The sequence below is a fragment of the Pavona decussata genome, unplaced genomic scaffold (genome assembly GCF_977016875.1).
Source record: "Pavona decussata unplaced genomic scaffold, jaPavDecu1.1 SCAFFOLD_137, whole genome shotgun sequence".
Taxonomy (NCBI): domain Eukaryota; kingdom Metazoa; phylum Cnidaria; class Anthozoa; order Scleractinia; family Agariciidae; genus Pavona; species Pavona decussata.
The window spans coordinates 1,146,709-1,162,500 of NW_028145550.1; the positions used below are offsets into that span (position 1 = coordinate 1,146,709).

At 38.0% G+C, this 15,792-nt stretch overlaps 1 long non-coding RNA gene and 1 pseudogene across 3 annotated transcripts in view; both read right to left on the bottom strand.

The window, feature by feature from the left end:
- Positions 1 to 1,595: 1,595 nt before the first annotated feature.
- LOC146467219 (uncharacterized) lies at positions 1,596 to 8,480 on the bottom strand. 2 transcript variants are annotated; one of them, XR_014867796.1, is made up of 5 exons: positions 8,158 to 8,480; positions 7,192 to 7,294; positions 6,782 to 6,860; positions 5,763 to 5,833; positions 1,596 to 2,827 (listed from the first exon to the last, which is right to left on the bottom strand). It is a non-coding gene; the product is annotated as an uncharacterized LOC146467219 (long non-coding RNA). The 2 variants fall into 2 exon arrangements; XR_014867797.1 differs by lacking the exon at positions 1,596 to 2,827 and adding an exon at positions 5,116 to 5,179.
- A 460-nt stretch (positions 8,481 to 8,940) lies between these two features.
- The window catches only part of LOC146467220 (monocarboxylate transporter 4-like), an 8,209-nt pseudogene continuing 1,357 nt past the window's right edge, over positions 8,941 to 15,792 (bottom strand). The window contains exons 2-4 of the transcript XR_014867761.1: positions 14,064 to 14,665; positions 13,075 to 13,438; positions 8,941 to 11,184 (exon numbers count right to left, since the gene is read on the bottom strand). The product of XR_014867761.1 is annotated as a monocarboxylate transporter 4-like (transcript). The remainder of the gene's footprint in view (positions 11,185 to 13,074; positions 13,439 to 14,063; positions 14,666 to 15,792) is intronic.

Genomic DNA, 15,792 nt, shown 5'->3' on the forward strand with positions numbered 1-15,792 from the left:
GCGTTATTTCAACCAGACATTAGTTTCAGTAGCTATATAGTGTACTCAATATTTAAGACCTTGTTTAACTATACTGGTGTTGCATTGGACAAGGGGAATGAGTGAAAGCTCAAACTGTTTATTTTTTGAGAAGAATTTGGAAAGAAACGAAAGGCAAAAGACAGAGAGAAATTTCGACAAATGAAAACAAAAACTAAAGAATTTCTAAGGACATTGGCGTTGAAATTGGGCGGAATTGGGCTAAAGAATGAATAGAATTCTTTTGGTAGATAGTTGAAAAGAAATTTCTAAAACGAGATCGATTCACCAAACTTGTAAGCAAGGTATCGATTATCTTGATCAGTGAAAATTAAATAACCATAACTACAGATTGTTTTCCAAGGACCTACACAGCATTTATTAATATTTTGGCCAACAGGGTTAGAACAAGAGAAGAAGTTAATTAAGCGATTACCAATGGAAATTCTCTTTATCGATCACAAAAAGAAAATCTGAGAAAAGAAACGAAAAATTATTTCGATCATAACTTACGACAAATTGTATTGATACTCGCAAACCAGAATAATTTTCAAATTTGGGTGTGGGTTGTACAATGGATCATTTTTTAGATGCTTTCACCACTAATGTCTTGTCCTGTATAACACTGTAGATGAACGCAGAGTTTAGTACTCTGCCGGTTCAAGAAGTTCTCAAAAAGCGACATTGCAAGTTAGACAATTTTGCAACAGTTTGAAGGAAAAAACAACGAAGTATCAATTCAACGTTAAAACTTTAATGAAACAGTCAGCATTTTGCGACAGCCCAAAGACGTTTCTTCTTCTGTTACAAAATTTTCTCTTGAATTGCCATGTCGCTTCTTTATTTCTAAAGTCGCCTTCACTCGGAAAACTGAGGTTTCCAATTTCATGTTGTCAAATAGGATTTGGCGTGTTAAAACGTTGAAAAAAAAAAAAAACAAAAAACAAAAAAGAAACAAAGAAGCAGTTTTACGTTGTCTTTTCACGCCAACTTGTATTTGACAACACAACTTTGCAAACTTTATTTAACCTTGTGAGGATGACTTTAGATTGTTAAAGTACAAACCAACTCGGAAATGAAACTCGACCAAAACGAACGTTTTGTTGAAAATTTTAAATTTTCGCTTTTCAAATAACCCAGAATTTATACAAAAATTCACACTTGCTTTAAGTTCCTATCTGAGGTGGTTTATAATTATCTGGCGGGAAAATTTGTAGGGTCACTCTTTGACCTTTTTGTGAACGAGAAATGTTCAAAGAGTACCCCGTGATTTTTTTTGGCGAAATTTGTTGCCAGGGGAAACGCTGTGCAAATTTTTCCAAATTTTCCCGCCAAAAGACTTAGTATATACAGGAAAAAAGTTTGTACACACCTTTTAATAAATTAATTGACTCTTACTTAATTAATTAACTAAAAGGATTCATTGTATATAATACAGAAAATAAAGGACAATGAAATTGAAACAATTGTTTGCTTGAGTGTGACTTTTATTGTTAAGATCCATAAGTTCTTTAAATAATAATGGTATCATTATGCTTACCAACTGAATACAAATATTAAATTGGCTATAAAAAATTAAAAGAAAAATCCGGCGCATGCGTATTTTTGGCGCCTGTATTTTTTCTAAGTCTTTTGGCGGGAAAATTCAAAATTTTCAAACAGACAGTAACAGTATGGAAAATTAAAAAAAAAAAAACGGCGCATGCGTATTTTAAGCGCCCGTATTTTTTCTAAGTCTTTTGGCGGGAAAATTAGACAAAATTAAACAGCAGTTACCCTAACAACGAACGAGAGCCTAAAAAAAATACCAAGCGCAAAAAGTTATTAATTTTGAACATGCGTTAGTCAAATTTGATTAAAACATGAACGATTGCGGTAGCTCAAACTTTGCTGAAAAATTTTCATTTCTAGAAAAACTAAGTTTACCAATAACGTCTTGCAATTGATTCATAGAAAAAGTGTTAGATTTCTAAACTTCACAAATGCAAAATGAACACGAAGACGCACTATAAACAAGAACTTTCCTTAAAAAAACCTAGTTTCATTTATTTGTTGTTGCAACGAGTGAATCAAATAAATTGGCATGTGATTTAGTCGAAATCTTCATTTTGAAATCTATGATTTTAACCGAACTTTCGCTTGAGAATGTTTTGGCCCGCTAAAAATAAAACAAACTTTTCAAGATTTTTCAATCAAACCCGGCTGTAAACTAAAATTTGAAATTAAAATTAAAGTAGCCTGTAGTTGCGAGAAAATTCGAATCCAGTTTCCATCGACAAGCAGAATTTTGCTAGAAATTACGGTCGCTTTGGTATGAATTTGTTTTAAATCAGATATCACGTAATTGTTTAAAATATATGTTTGCTTTCAAAACCCGACAAAACCGAGCAGATTTAGAGGATTTCAAACATCTGAAGTTGACCAAACCTGTAGACAATTGCAATAATTTTAAATTAAACCAAACGTGCCACAGCTATAAAGTTAATAGTTTCTTTAACGTAGAAAAGAATATTTCTCTCCTTCCCGTTACGAAATCTAAACAATGTGGCTTACCGAAAAGGGAAATTTCTTGAAAACGATTAAAAATAAAAATAAAAAAGTGTTGAAAATTCACGTGGAAAATTAAATGCTAATTGAGGCCCTTTGATAAAGTGAGCCTTCGTGTTTACAGAGAGTTCGATTCACCGAAGAAAATAAAGTTCGATCTTAGTCGCTTTTGATACTTATGTTCTACCTTGACTAAAAAAAGTGCTTGACTTGCTCTTGTTTCCATGCTTGTGTTGTCGAGGCTTGTCATCTACGAAGAGTCCTGAAATATAAGCAAAATCTGCGGTTAGAAAGTAAAATTTTAATCACATTCATTTATATCGGTTCAGTCTACAAGGTCAATCATTTAACGTTTAAAATGTTTTGCTTTGGCGACTAAAATATTAAAGACTAACTAGTCTCTTGGACATACTATTTACTCTTTGCTTAATAGACAAAGTTAGTTCAGCCGGAGTCCTCATTACCATAGACAGCAATGAACAGTATCAATTTTGGCGCGAGCCGAAGGACATCCGGGGTCGGTTCCTTAAAGGTCACAAATTAAATGGGAGTTTTGAATGCTTCGAGTGTGTTGCCTAAAGTTATGACGATATTAAAATCGCACCTTCAAAATCAAGTAATAGCTAGGGACTTCAAGAAAATGAGATCTAAATAATGTACACGAAATAAGTTCTCACCCTTTCACCTACCGCCCCTCCTGTCAACCCTCCATAATGACCCCTCCCGTAATTACTTGTTACTTCATTGCTTTGGAGTCAATTTCGGTTATGGCCCAGTCAATTCCAAGAGTGACCACGTAACCCTCCCCTCCCTCTCCTCCCTAGTATTTGTCAGGAAGGTGTCATTTTCTCTTCGGATAACTGAAAATGCCCCACGGTGGGGTTAGCCAATACTGATTCAAAAACCCCATGGTATAACCAAATTACATAGGTAGGTATTTGACTCAAGCAGTAAAATATGAAAATTTCTCCACTGATAAAGAAATAAAAATTAAAAAGGACCCACCATGACCCTGCAGACTCCTGATGATAAATGTCCCATCATGGGGATCAACAAAAAGACAAATGCCCGACATATACCCAGGGTGGTGGGGCAGGGGGAAGCATTGGAGAATCCAATATGGCGGATCTAAGATGGCTGATTTTTCTGCGAGATAGTCTGAATAATTCCTCAGGTTAGAGGCCTACAATGACTTCCAACCAAACGAGTAATTATTGAAAAAAGGGGGAGGGGTTGTAGTTGGAGGGTACAAACATCCAGTTTGGAGTCAGAGAGAGATGCTAATTGTTTCCTGCCGAGTAAAATAATCCGACCTTAAGAGTCTCCGAAATCTAAGTAAAGTTGCCGTGGAGGAGAGGTGTGTGGTAGAAAAGAGACGGAATCCATCCCACACTGCAATCGTTAATATCCCTCGAATTATCCGAGCGATAAGGACTAAATTTTTTTGTATTTTTGTCTGTGGAACGGAATTAACGTCCACGGAAAACGGATTCCTATCCATAAGAAACATGTTACGTAAACCCAGATTTTATGGCTATCTTCTCTCTTTTAATTTTGGAAGTAACTTTAGTAAACTATCTTTCATTTCCGTAACTTTCAAGATACAAGGCTTGTTAAGCAGATTAAATTTTTATTTTGATACATTTGCCCAATATTTCGGTCAGACAAAACTAAACCTAATCAGGGACTAATTAAAACTAATTAAGTATGAAAGGAACTGCAAGCTTTTATTTAATTTCATATGGGATAGCTTTAAAATCTACAAACCCCGACTTAATCTGGGCTTTATGGGTTAATATAGAGCTCCACGAAAATTTGGTCGCTGGTGATTTTGTTACTGTGAGTATAGACACGCTTAATTTCTTTTAAGTGTATCTGGTTGGCTGAAATCTAAAGGTATAAGGGTACGTTTCTAAGGCCATTCATTCCCAGATAAAACTGTCATCCATATTGGTAGCTTTGAGCAGGTGTTCAAGACGCAAAAGCAGGGTGGCAATGAACTCTATCCCATACCTTCAGTAATTCACTGGACACGTTTTTACCCCTTTTCCCCTCCCCAGTAGATTTCTTTCTCTTCTCTTCTCGCTTGGAACGAAAACAACTGCTACGAAGGCTAAGAACTCTCGTACAAAACCTCTCGCAAAATTTAGAATTGACCACATGCCCGAAATAAGAATGACCCTTAGTTGAAACTAACACTTATTTTCTAGACGTCGGCGTGCATTTTAGACCATTTTTTTGCAAGCTTTCCTAAATAGCGAACAGAAATACCATGAGAAAACACCAGTTTTAGTCGAAAATCGCCTATAAATGTGAAGGTACTAAGATGTCATGTTGGTCACACAACGATATTTCACCGTCCCCTTCCCTCAGCCGTCCTGTTGCGTAAGCTCACTAGTAACTTAATATATAATCACGATGCGAGCTTAATGTTGTAAGATTCCTATGCTTCGAATTTTCAAGGCCCGTGAGCTTCGAAAACCATATTCAGCACTGAACTCCAGTCAATTAATATTAAGACAAACACAACTTTATCAAAACTCACCATTGTCAACCATATCTTTGATTTTCTCCTTTTTGCCTTCTCGTTAACCTCTCTGCTTGAATTGAATCCCTATCAAAGAGAATATCTTAATTGTGAGGGTTCAGTCTAGATTCTAGTGGCAGAGGCATGTTTAAATAAGGACGATTTAATTTTATAAACAGTGGATGAGGCAGGGTGGGCTGTAAAGGGGTTCAGACCAGTTCCGTAACAGCCCAACGCATCAAAAAACTGCACGGAATCAGTGCTCTCTATGAAACAGCAGTATGTGGTATGTGAGGACAGATCAGTTTGTTTGCAAGGCGAAATCCTGTCCTTGGAGACCTTCTCAATCTCCCAAACCACGAAAAACCCACTTGCGAGTTCAGCCAGTGTATAAACCCCTTAAGACAAACCCGCTTCAAATTCACCATTCCCACGGCAAGGTACAAGGTCAAATGTCTGGAGTATACCCGAGAGATGCTAATGGTTTGATTTGATTGGGGTAAAGCAACTCCACTCTATGACACGATCATTTGAGCAAAAACCAGCAGATGGCAGACCCTCGTTGTTATTTGGTACAATAGCCAGAAACGTAAACGGCAATTGAAATCGACGAATAATTCTACTACCCTAAAACAAGCAATCTAAATAAACAAGAGAAAGGGGAACTCACCTTCTGTGGATAATACTTTGTATTGAACGTCCACTTTAACTTCAATCTGATGCATCATGTTCAGTGTTTCCCTTTAAATTCAACGTAAGTTTCCTTAATATGGTGCACAGGTCATAGTAACTGGTCTAAACTGCCTAGTGGTAATGCACGTCAAAAGAATCAGCTGGGTCGCTAAGGAAAGCCTCTGACACTCAGTCAGCTTTCCATGTCAATTTAATAAGTAAGTAGAACATTAGCAATTAAAGGCGCCTATGGCAGTTCCACTCAGTTCAGGTGTTATCCTCGATCATTTCAATTGGGATAAATTACCCAGTTGTTAGGCATGTCGAAATACCGTAAACTGTCGTTTATATGCCGCCCCGGTTGTGGGCCCATCTTCCTTCTTACCACAAAATACATCCGATTATAAACCCCCCCCCCCCCCGGATATAAGCCCCCCTCTAGTTTCGTTCGCATTACTATTTCTAATTTTGTTCCAAATTTGACGTTTAAAAGCTTAGTTAAAAACCAGCAAATGAAAAACATATTTCGATCGACACTGCTATAGATCGTTTTGAAACGTTGTGTTTATTCCGGTTATAACCTCCCCCCCCCCCCCCCCGGATAGAAGCCCCTCCGTTTATAAGCCCATCTAAAACCCCCACGACGTTGTATCTGATGACGCCAGGGCTGTCAGCTTCAGATGTCAATGGAATTTGTGCGGCGCATTCGTAAAGTATATTAAACTTTAACGTGCAAAGGCGTTTACAGCAACCCCTCTCAGTTCATATAATTTGGCTAATCTGTCAGCAGTAGAATGATGTTCTTATGTAACCCAGATCAGTACACTGACTTAAATACCTGGCCTTTTCACGCAATAATACTACATGTTGAATACCGTCTTCTAGGTATGGAAGGTTTAGTTAAGAGCACCAACAAGCGATAATCTTACCCTGCTTAGTGGTACAAATCAAACAATCAGTTGCCGTTTAAATGGCCCAGTAATTCTATCACTCTTACCAAGAAATTAAAATACTTACTTTTTTCTCGACAATGGTTTATCTTGCTCTTTAAATTGTACTTCTGATTAACTCCACTAGGTTGCATTCACTGTTTGCCCTAAAATTAAAAGCACCATTTTTTTACATGAGTTTTGCTGACACCTGTAGTAATTATCGTTTTTCCTTCTAAATGAGCATATCCGTGCTATATAAGGAAAGCTCTGAAACTGTTGAATGCATAGAAACATCTCAAACCATACGCCGACAGCTTCGCAGGTCAATGCATAGCTAACTTTTTGCCGAAATCTAAGATTTGCTATGTCACTAAATATACCAAAAGAAAATCTTTCGATTTCACTTTGAAACCCAGGCCTCAGGTTTGCTAAAAATGTCCACAATTTAATAAATCATCTGCAAATATAGGGCCATTTGACATTGTTGATGCATACCTTTTGTGCTGACGTAATTACTTGTGAGTTGCACTGAGAAAACAAGGATGGTAATATGCTGCTAGCTCCACTGAAATTCTTGAATCTCTTGTAAACATTTATCCTAATGATTTAGAAAAAATATATATAGGTATAAATTGATGGGATCGATTAAAGATTATCAACGGGGCTTTAAGGTTTTTTTTTACTTTAGGGGGAGAAGAGTTGGTTGGATGCCTCCCTCTCACCAGCAATGTCACCCCCCACCCCTCCGCCTCCAGAGTATTACAGCTATGTTACGATCAAATGATCAAAAGTAATTTTCACAGTTGATGGATGGAACTTTCTATTGATTTGCAGAAGAGCCTGTGAGTACGAGACACTTGCAATTTATTCCTTGGAACTTGGCTAAATCGCATGTTCCGATAAATGCTCAAAGCTCTAAGTAGATAAACTTTGTGCCCTCAGATTTATTACAGTAATTATGATTGCAATTCATCAGTTATTAACGTGAAGGGTCATCGTTTATAACTAGCGAATTAGTAGGTTTTGAATGATCTGTATTCTCCAGAACTAACATCTACCAGTCTTGCAAAATTCTCGATCTCGCCAGTGGGTTTCGAGCACAGTCCGTGGTTCGAAAAAGTTCGAATCACAAAATTGTAACAAAATTAAATTTCCCCATTCATATTTCATATTTGTTACCTATTTGCCAAGAGAAAATGATGGAAGAGTTACCAGCGAAATCACGTTTTTAGAAAAGAAAATTGAATATGAGGTTCTTAGGGAGAGTCGCTCTTAAATAGCTAACGATATTAATTGAACTGTGACTCATCATCTGCCTTTAATTACATGTATTGAAGCAAAATTTAACAACTTTTAGCAAAACGAATGACCGGCCACGAAAATTAAACAATAATTACCTTGCAACTTGACTTTCATTTCAAGATTAACTTATAACAACTTGATACGTCGTAGAGAAATTACCTTTTATAGAATGAATGTTCCTTGAATTTTGATTTTCGTTAATCCAGCATCGATGAACGTGAAAGCCTTGCTCCCTGCGTCGTTTTGTCTTCAGTGGTGCCTATTTACAGTCTTGTGGTTCCCCAGCGCTTTCCGGTCGCCTTGAAGTTCTTTAGGTAGAGATAATACTCTATAAAAGCTTAGAAACAAGGAATTCGGAGATACTGGACGGTTAACTTCGCGAACAGCGCCATGTGCAAGAAGATGAGAGATGAATTAAAGATGATTTTTAGCATACATTTGCAATTCAAATTGGATGATAAGAAATGCAGATTACAAAGACAAGTAGAAACATATAAAAGTAGAAACATAAAATAATGAAAACTGCAGCTTAGGGACGTAAAGAAAAGCACACAAAAAAAAGCAAACTTGAAACGGAACTTTTTTGCAGTGGGAAAATACTTAATCAAAATTGTAGCCTGCAAGAAGTATTGAGGGAGGTTCCGCCTGCAGGGTTAGCGAGAAAGTGAAAAATTTTCAAGCTGACAAAATGCACGTGCTTCCAATTCCTTTACACGTGCGCTTTGTTGGGGTACGTTAAGTTTTAATCGTAAATAGTCTAATGACGTAACTTACGAACATCGTCTAATAACTTGATTTCAATTAATCTAATATACACGTGGGTTGGGCATTTGCAGTAGATCCCACCAAGAAGAGACAAAAAAGAAAGAACGAAAAAAAATGAATAAATAAATAAATAAATAACTTTATTTGAGCTAAGGATTAAATTCTAGGATGTGACCATTCAATCAGATGGAAGCTGTTGAACAACACTAAGTTTTTTTCTGTGATAGAAAAGCAACGAAAATCTGATCAAATACGTTGAGCAAAAACAAAATCAAACAAAGCGAAGAGTATGTGGTAAGGCTGGCGCTGGTTCCACAGGGTAGAAATCGATCCGAAAGTTTCTTCTTTTTTTGATTAAGGTAATTGAGCTGGGCAACCTTTCTTTTGGTCTCCTTGCCTTCCAAACAGCCAGAAAAAGGATTGAGGAACGAGCTTCCTCGGCTGGAGCTTTTGCAAACCCTCCTGTCGGAACCATCTCAGCCGGCAGGGACTGAGTCTTATACCAATGTTTGGCACTAGGAACGAAGTTGGACTTTAAATGTAGTCGGCTAAGATGGAGGAAGGTTCGCCATCAAATTTCAGCTGAATTTCGTTTTTAAGGTACGTAATTAATCGAAACGCTCGACGATAATAACTGAAACGTTTTGTCAGTCGGGATTTTCAAATCCGGTCTCGCTGCCATGTTTTGCATGTATTTTGATCGAAGATTTGACGTTTTATAGTTGAAGCTAGATCTCCCAACCGTTCGCCTGTGTGAGATTTGCTGCTTCTGTGAAGCATTTGTGCTTAGGGCGTTTGATAATTGGAAGCTATAGCCGGAATCAATTATGTTTTTGTTGTTGTTTTTTTGAAACACCTTTCTATTTTGCATTTTTGACAGTTTGGAAGGACAGCAAAGGAAGGACTGCTGGCTAAAGGATTTGGAATGAATCGTTTTAGCAAAAAAGCTAGTAGCTCTATATACAATAACGTAGATTTGTTGTTTAAAGTTAATTTATTCCAAAACTTGGTTTCCCCACATGCTTGAATAACGAATGTCACCTAGATTAAGTAATACCTATATAGCGCATTTCTATGGAAGCTCCGTACATTTCTGATACTTTTTAAAACATTAGATGAACCATTGTTAATTAAAGCAAATGGTTATGAAACCTGACAAACTTTTTTGTTATATGTTTTTGTTTGCCTTATTGGTCTTGATCCTGCACAAACAACAATAGAATTTGTAATGTGTTGGAGCAATTGACCAATCGAAACGTTTTTGTTAAGTTATTCAACTGTTATGGTAACGTATTGTGCAGGGTCGCAGCCCTTCCAACATAAACTGCAGCACCATTGTTTTCATTGCAAGGTTTCCTAACCAGTCCCTCAATTAACTATGGATGAACAGTAAGAAAAAATAATGTCGAAAAATAAAACCACCTGACTAGTTTATAGCAAATGGTGTTAAAATGGCATGTAGTGGAAAAATAAACTCTCCCAAAATAATGTCTTTATAAACAACAGTGAAATACCAGGTGAGCTTTCGCGCGAAAACGTGATATCTTCACACGTGAAGATAACACGTTATTTTCACACGTGAAAATAACATCGTTACTATGGTTACATAATAAATCGCGCCTTTCGCAGCGAAAATAAAATGGTTTGGTATTTCATTGGTGTTAATATAATAAATAGAAAATTACATGGCCGCTTGGAGATAAAAATTTCTCTTCTCGTGTTGAAAAATATTTCACTCGTTTGCTGCGCTCACTCGTGAAATATTTTTCAACACTCGAAATGAAATTTCGTATCTCCGCGCGGCCAAGTAATATCCTCTATATATTTGCACTGAAATACTTGGACAGTGCTGGGAAATTCTGTGCCTTCTAGGGTAGAGTTCCAAAGGTTGGAGTTTAAAGAGCAATTTGAAGTTAGAGCAAAGGTGTTTTGTGAAATATTTTGTGCAAATTGACAAAACCAAAGCAAAAATCCCTATTACATTGCCAAGGTAAGACAAGAGAATCTAACGGACAAAATAAAGTCAGACAGGTCGTCATTGCCAGCGCTTTGATGTGGTTTTTGATCATCAACATCTCGTTGTCTTATTTGATGTCGTCGATCATCATCATCATCATCATCATCATCATGATCATCATCATCATCATCATTATCGCTATCAACGTCATCCACCACCTTTCTGGTTGCCTGGATTATTTGCTTTGTGCATACTTTCTAAATTTCCGTGTTTGAACTTTTCTTTGTTTTGAACTTCCTCATCACGATCCAAAGCTACCATCTCTTGTTCCCTTTAATAAGGGTCTTTCGACTCAGGCTCTTTAATGCAAAGAAGGAAAAATGGAAGAAGTGCGCAAACAACCAGTCCACCACCGGCAAAAAAGAACGCTGGTGCATAAGACTTGAACTCATCAGCAAGAAAACCTGTAAAGAGATGCGTTTTTTTTAAACTTGTTTTGGGAGGGGGGGAGCGGGCATTTCTCCGATTTTGGGGCGAGACAAGATTGACTACGAGAGGAAGAGAGAGCCACAGGATGTATTATGGCCCCCTTGTACCTCGCCTTACCAGTCAGATTTAATCTCCTTTCGCCCACAAATTAAATGAACAACCAAATAAACTTCTAAATAGTAGTAAATGGGTGCGAGTTATTGGTGTGCCTACTTACACGGCCGCTTTTTTAAATAATTTTTATGTATCAGCACTTGCGCAGTCTGGACGGAAAGGGTTTTAAACAGAGGGTCCGCGAGGGCTGGGATGACTGCAAAGTTAATGGGAGGACTTGTTCTCAAAAGTGGTTGATGTGCAATCGATAGCTCCAATAACTAAGTTCGAGGGGAGCTATCGATTGCACATCAACTACTTTTGAGAACAAGTTCTCCCATTAACTTAGCAGCATCGGTTCCAGACCACGCTCAGCCCTGACATCGAATGGTGACGTTCGAAGTAATGGATCGCACAAGTTAAGTTAAGGTCTTTCTGTGTTCAGGAGTTCGTGTGTGAATACTCTTAATTCTAGCGTTGCAATTTCGTGCACCCCGCATTTGTGTAGCATAAACAAAAAATCACCCGCCCTTGCTCTGATGTTGGTCAATGCTGTTCTTCATACTACAACAACGACAGTTTATGATGAAGTGGAAGGGTACATATATTTGCGAGAAGGGGGCGATATCTATTGGAGGCAATCTGACATGGAGGCTAAGAATTCAGTTGTCTAAACAAGTCTGTAACTCATTGTAGCTTGTTGGCTTTTACTGTACAGTATCAATGGTTCAGTAAAGATGATTAAGTGCACAAAACCTTTATCTTATATGACGACAGATCAGGTTACTGTATTCCACTAAAGAATCTTGGTCGCCTGGTCGCCAGGAGAAGTTAGATTTTTGACCGGCTGCCCCGTAGCGCCTTACATTGTTTTACCGAAGAAATCCTACGGTAATAAAATTCCAGTTCCACAGCGTTTCTTCTGGCGACCAATCCCTGGCAAACGCGCTTGAGGGATCGGGGGAACTGGAATTTCATTACCAGAGGATTTCTGCGGCAAAGAAGTGGAGCCTGAGTATGAGATAATAAGGCTATGACGTCATATTACGTTAATTTTATTCCTGCACGTGCTAATTTGACTCTCGGGTAAAGAATTAAGTTGAATTTAATTTGACATTTCATAGCTCGATTTGGCCTGGGATTTTCTAAGCTTCCTGAGCCATGTAACCTAATAAACTATTAAGACTGACATTGAAACCTAGAGCGTATTGTACGTGCAAGGAACGCAAAGAGGGAAAGTGGGATTATGACGTCATACTAGCTACGAATTGCGTCACAGTAATGCACAGCCGCCATCTTGGAACAGCCACCTTTGAGTTATCGACTTCACTAAACTGAAACCTAAAGGCTGAAACCTTTCAAAAATTTCAACATTACATGAACGTACTAGAAATTTTTCATAGAAAGGTAAAATCCAAACTTGCAAACGTCATGGCAGTCAAAATCATCTCGCAATGGAAAGTCCCATGAGGGACTTAGCAAATTGTTACCAGACAAAGTTTAGGAAACGTCACAACGTTTGGTGGTGTTTGCTATCACCGGCATTAAAAAATTCTGAATCATCGAAGGCAGTGCACGTACACTTTCTGCTCGCCTTCTCTCTCTTCGTGGCAAAATAGGGTTAACGCGAAGTAAAATATGGCATACTAAAATCACCCTTCCCAACGGTTTTGAAATTTTGAGTGTAAATCATTTTGATATGCTATGTAAGTAGTAGAAAGTAACGCCCTGAAAGTTGAGAGTGGATCATCAAACGTCGTAAGCAAACTCACCAGCAAAAGGAGGAGATGAAAGTATGGCCAATGAAGTCAAACAGCTGCCCAACCCAAAAGCTGATGCTCTCCTTTTATTATCCACACAAGTTAGGAAAATGAGATTGCTTGTTGCTGTGACAGCTCCCTGTGCTACATCGAAAAGCGCGCTGAGAAAGACAAAAAGACCATAACTGCGTACAACGGTGAAAAGAGTGACAGAGACCGCAGTAACAAAAGAACCAACTTGGAAAACGTAGCGAGGATTGATGAATTTTAAATTGCACACGAATCCTGCGACGAGCCTACCGATGCAGGACGCGAGACCAGTGGTCATCAGAAGATGGAAAGACCTGTCTGGTGAAATGCCCTGTTCCTGGGCATACTCAAAATTAAGAATTAACTAAATAGATATAATATGGTTCAGACAAAAAGAAAGAGAGAGTTTGACAAGCCTTATTTAATATATATTTTCACAATATCTGCTGAAGTAATTTCATCTTAAATTGCAAAGGGGACGTGTAAGGAGATCCCAAATTCCATGTCTCTCACCGCCATCAAAGAGACGGGGAAAACATTAAACCTTCCAAAATATCATGCCTATATTATTGTTTTAAAAAAAAGCCATTTCACTAGAGTTTTCAAGTTTTAGTGAAGATTAACCCCACTAAGGCCAGGTCTAAACTATTGCGTCTGAAAATCTCTTGTTCTTGTCGTCTTAAAAACGTAGCTTTATTTAGCGTTTTCCACAACCCATATTCCGTTGTACAACGTACGTTTGAAAGGAGCAAAGTGTTTCAATTTTGACAAAAACAAACCAAAACTGTTTTAAATTAGGAACCGTTCAAACCTTCATTTCGGATTTTTACTACAAGACCGACGAATTTCGTTATCCGTTAATAATCGACTGAGTAGATTTTTCGTTACTAAAGAGGCATCTTGCCGTTTTCTTAGCCGCATACTTGCAAATACCCTTACAACCTTATACACCCAGAGAAAGTGGTTCTAACTTACCAAGTGAATGACAGGGACATATATGTTCCTGCACAATTCAACATAAAAACCAAAGAAAAGACAGTGAATGTCGGAACTCTCCACACGGAACAGTCAACTATCGTCATCTTGCCTCCTGTTTCATTATTCTCGTCATCCAATTCTAATGTAGCTGAATCTTTTGGATTAGTTTCCTCCATATTAGCATCCTATACTAGCGCTGAAAACCCACTAACAAACATAATTCCCGCCAAGAACCTGAAAGTGTTGTGTAAGCCAAAGTTGTCCAGCAAAGTTTGGATAAGCGGCGCTACCAGAAACATGCCCATTCCAGCACCAGCCGTTAGCATCCCTGTGGCAAATGGTTTCTGTCTGTGAAAATATTTTGCAACCACTAGAAAACTTGGTGTTCGAATACAGCAAGCACCAAAACCCACAATTAAACCATATGTGAAATAGTAAATAATGATTCTTTCAGCAAATGATGTCAAAATGAGTCCCACAGCAACAGTTACTGTTCCAATTATGCTGACAAGGCGACAGTTGAGTTTCTCTGTTATGCTAGCAGCCACAGAACCGGCAAGAAAGACAAGTCCCAGGCACAGAGAACCAATCCAGGCTGCAAAAAGGAAAGTACCATAAAGTTTAATATTCAAATAAGCCATTATTTCATAGCTGCTTTGAACCTCATTATGAAAGCCAGGTTAAGTACAAAGTTTTTATTATGAAAATTGTGTTTCGTTCATGTGAAAAAAAATCTAATTTTCATGTCAATACCTTTCCACTAAGCCTCGCTTTCATAATGAGGTTCCTATATTTTCAGTAGCATGTATATAAACTGAGGTTTTGCGCGTCGAGGAACGGATTTGATTAGTTGGTGACCACGAGATGATAGATTTAGAATGGATTTCTGGAGTTAAAAAACAGCAAACAACATTTTCATGTTTGCCTTCTACAGTGTACATGATCCGTGATATGTAATTGCTGAACTTCAAAAATAAGCGAAAATGCCGACAAGTTCTCTTTGCGTTGAGACAGCAAATAACAGCGGGCAAATGTGGAAAAGGGTGGAAAAATCATCAGCTGTGCGATTATTTTTCTCGTTGCCCTTTGTCTACTTTGAAGTAAGCGTCAAAAGATGAGAGCGTTAATGAATGCGAAGAGCTCATCAATTTCTTCACTTTTCAATGTTGCTAGTTTGGTTTAGCATATGAAAATATTTTCATGGAAATTCGAAAAGAGACACCCACATCCCTGTATTTCTGTATTCATCTTAGTCAATTCCCTAATTGATTTCAAATGATTTTCCAGTCGCTATGCCAACAATGAGAAACTGAAATTTCGGACTGTTTGTGGTCTCAGCCCATTTATTTACGGGCTTGGTTATCAATCATACCTTCGACTCTTATCTTTGAAACATTTTTGGACTTTATAGGTTCTATCCCTGATGGTTTTCTAGGTTGAAACCTTTCAAGTGCTAAATTCGAGTTGATGACAATGAGGGGCTGTATACAGCTGTTTCGACAAAGGTTGTCTAAAAAAAGCGTAAAAGCGTACGCGACAATGCCGAAAGGTAGTCTGGAAAATATCCAATATATTTCAATAAAAGCTCAAAATCCATATTGCCCGCCCCCAGTTTCAAGTCTTCGCTGTACGGTCGAGGCAATATGGATTCTGAGCTTTTATTGAAATGTATTAGGTATTTCCCAGACTACCTTTCGGCAGTGTCGCGTACGCTTTTACGCT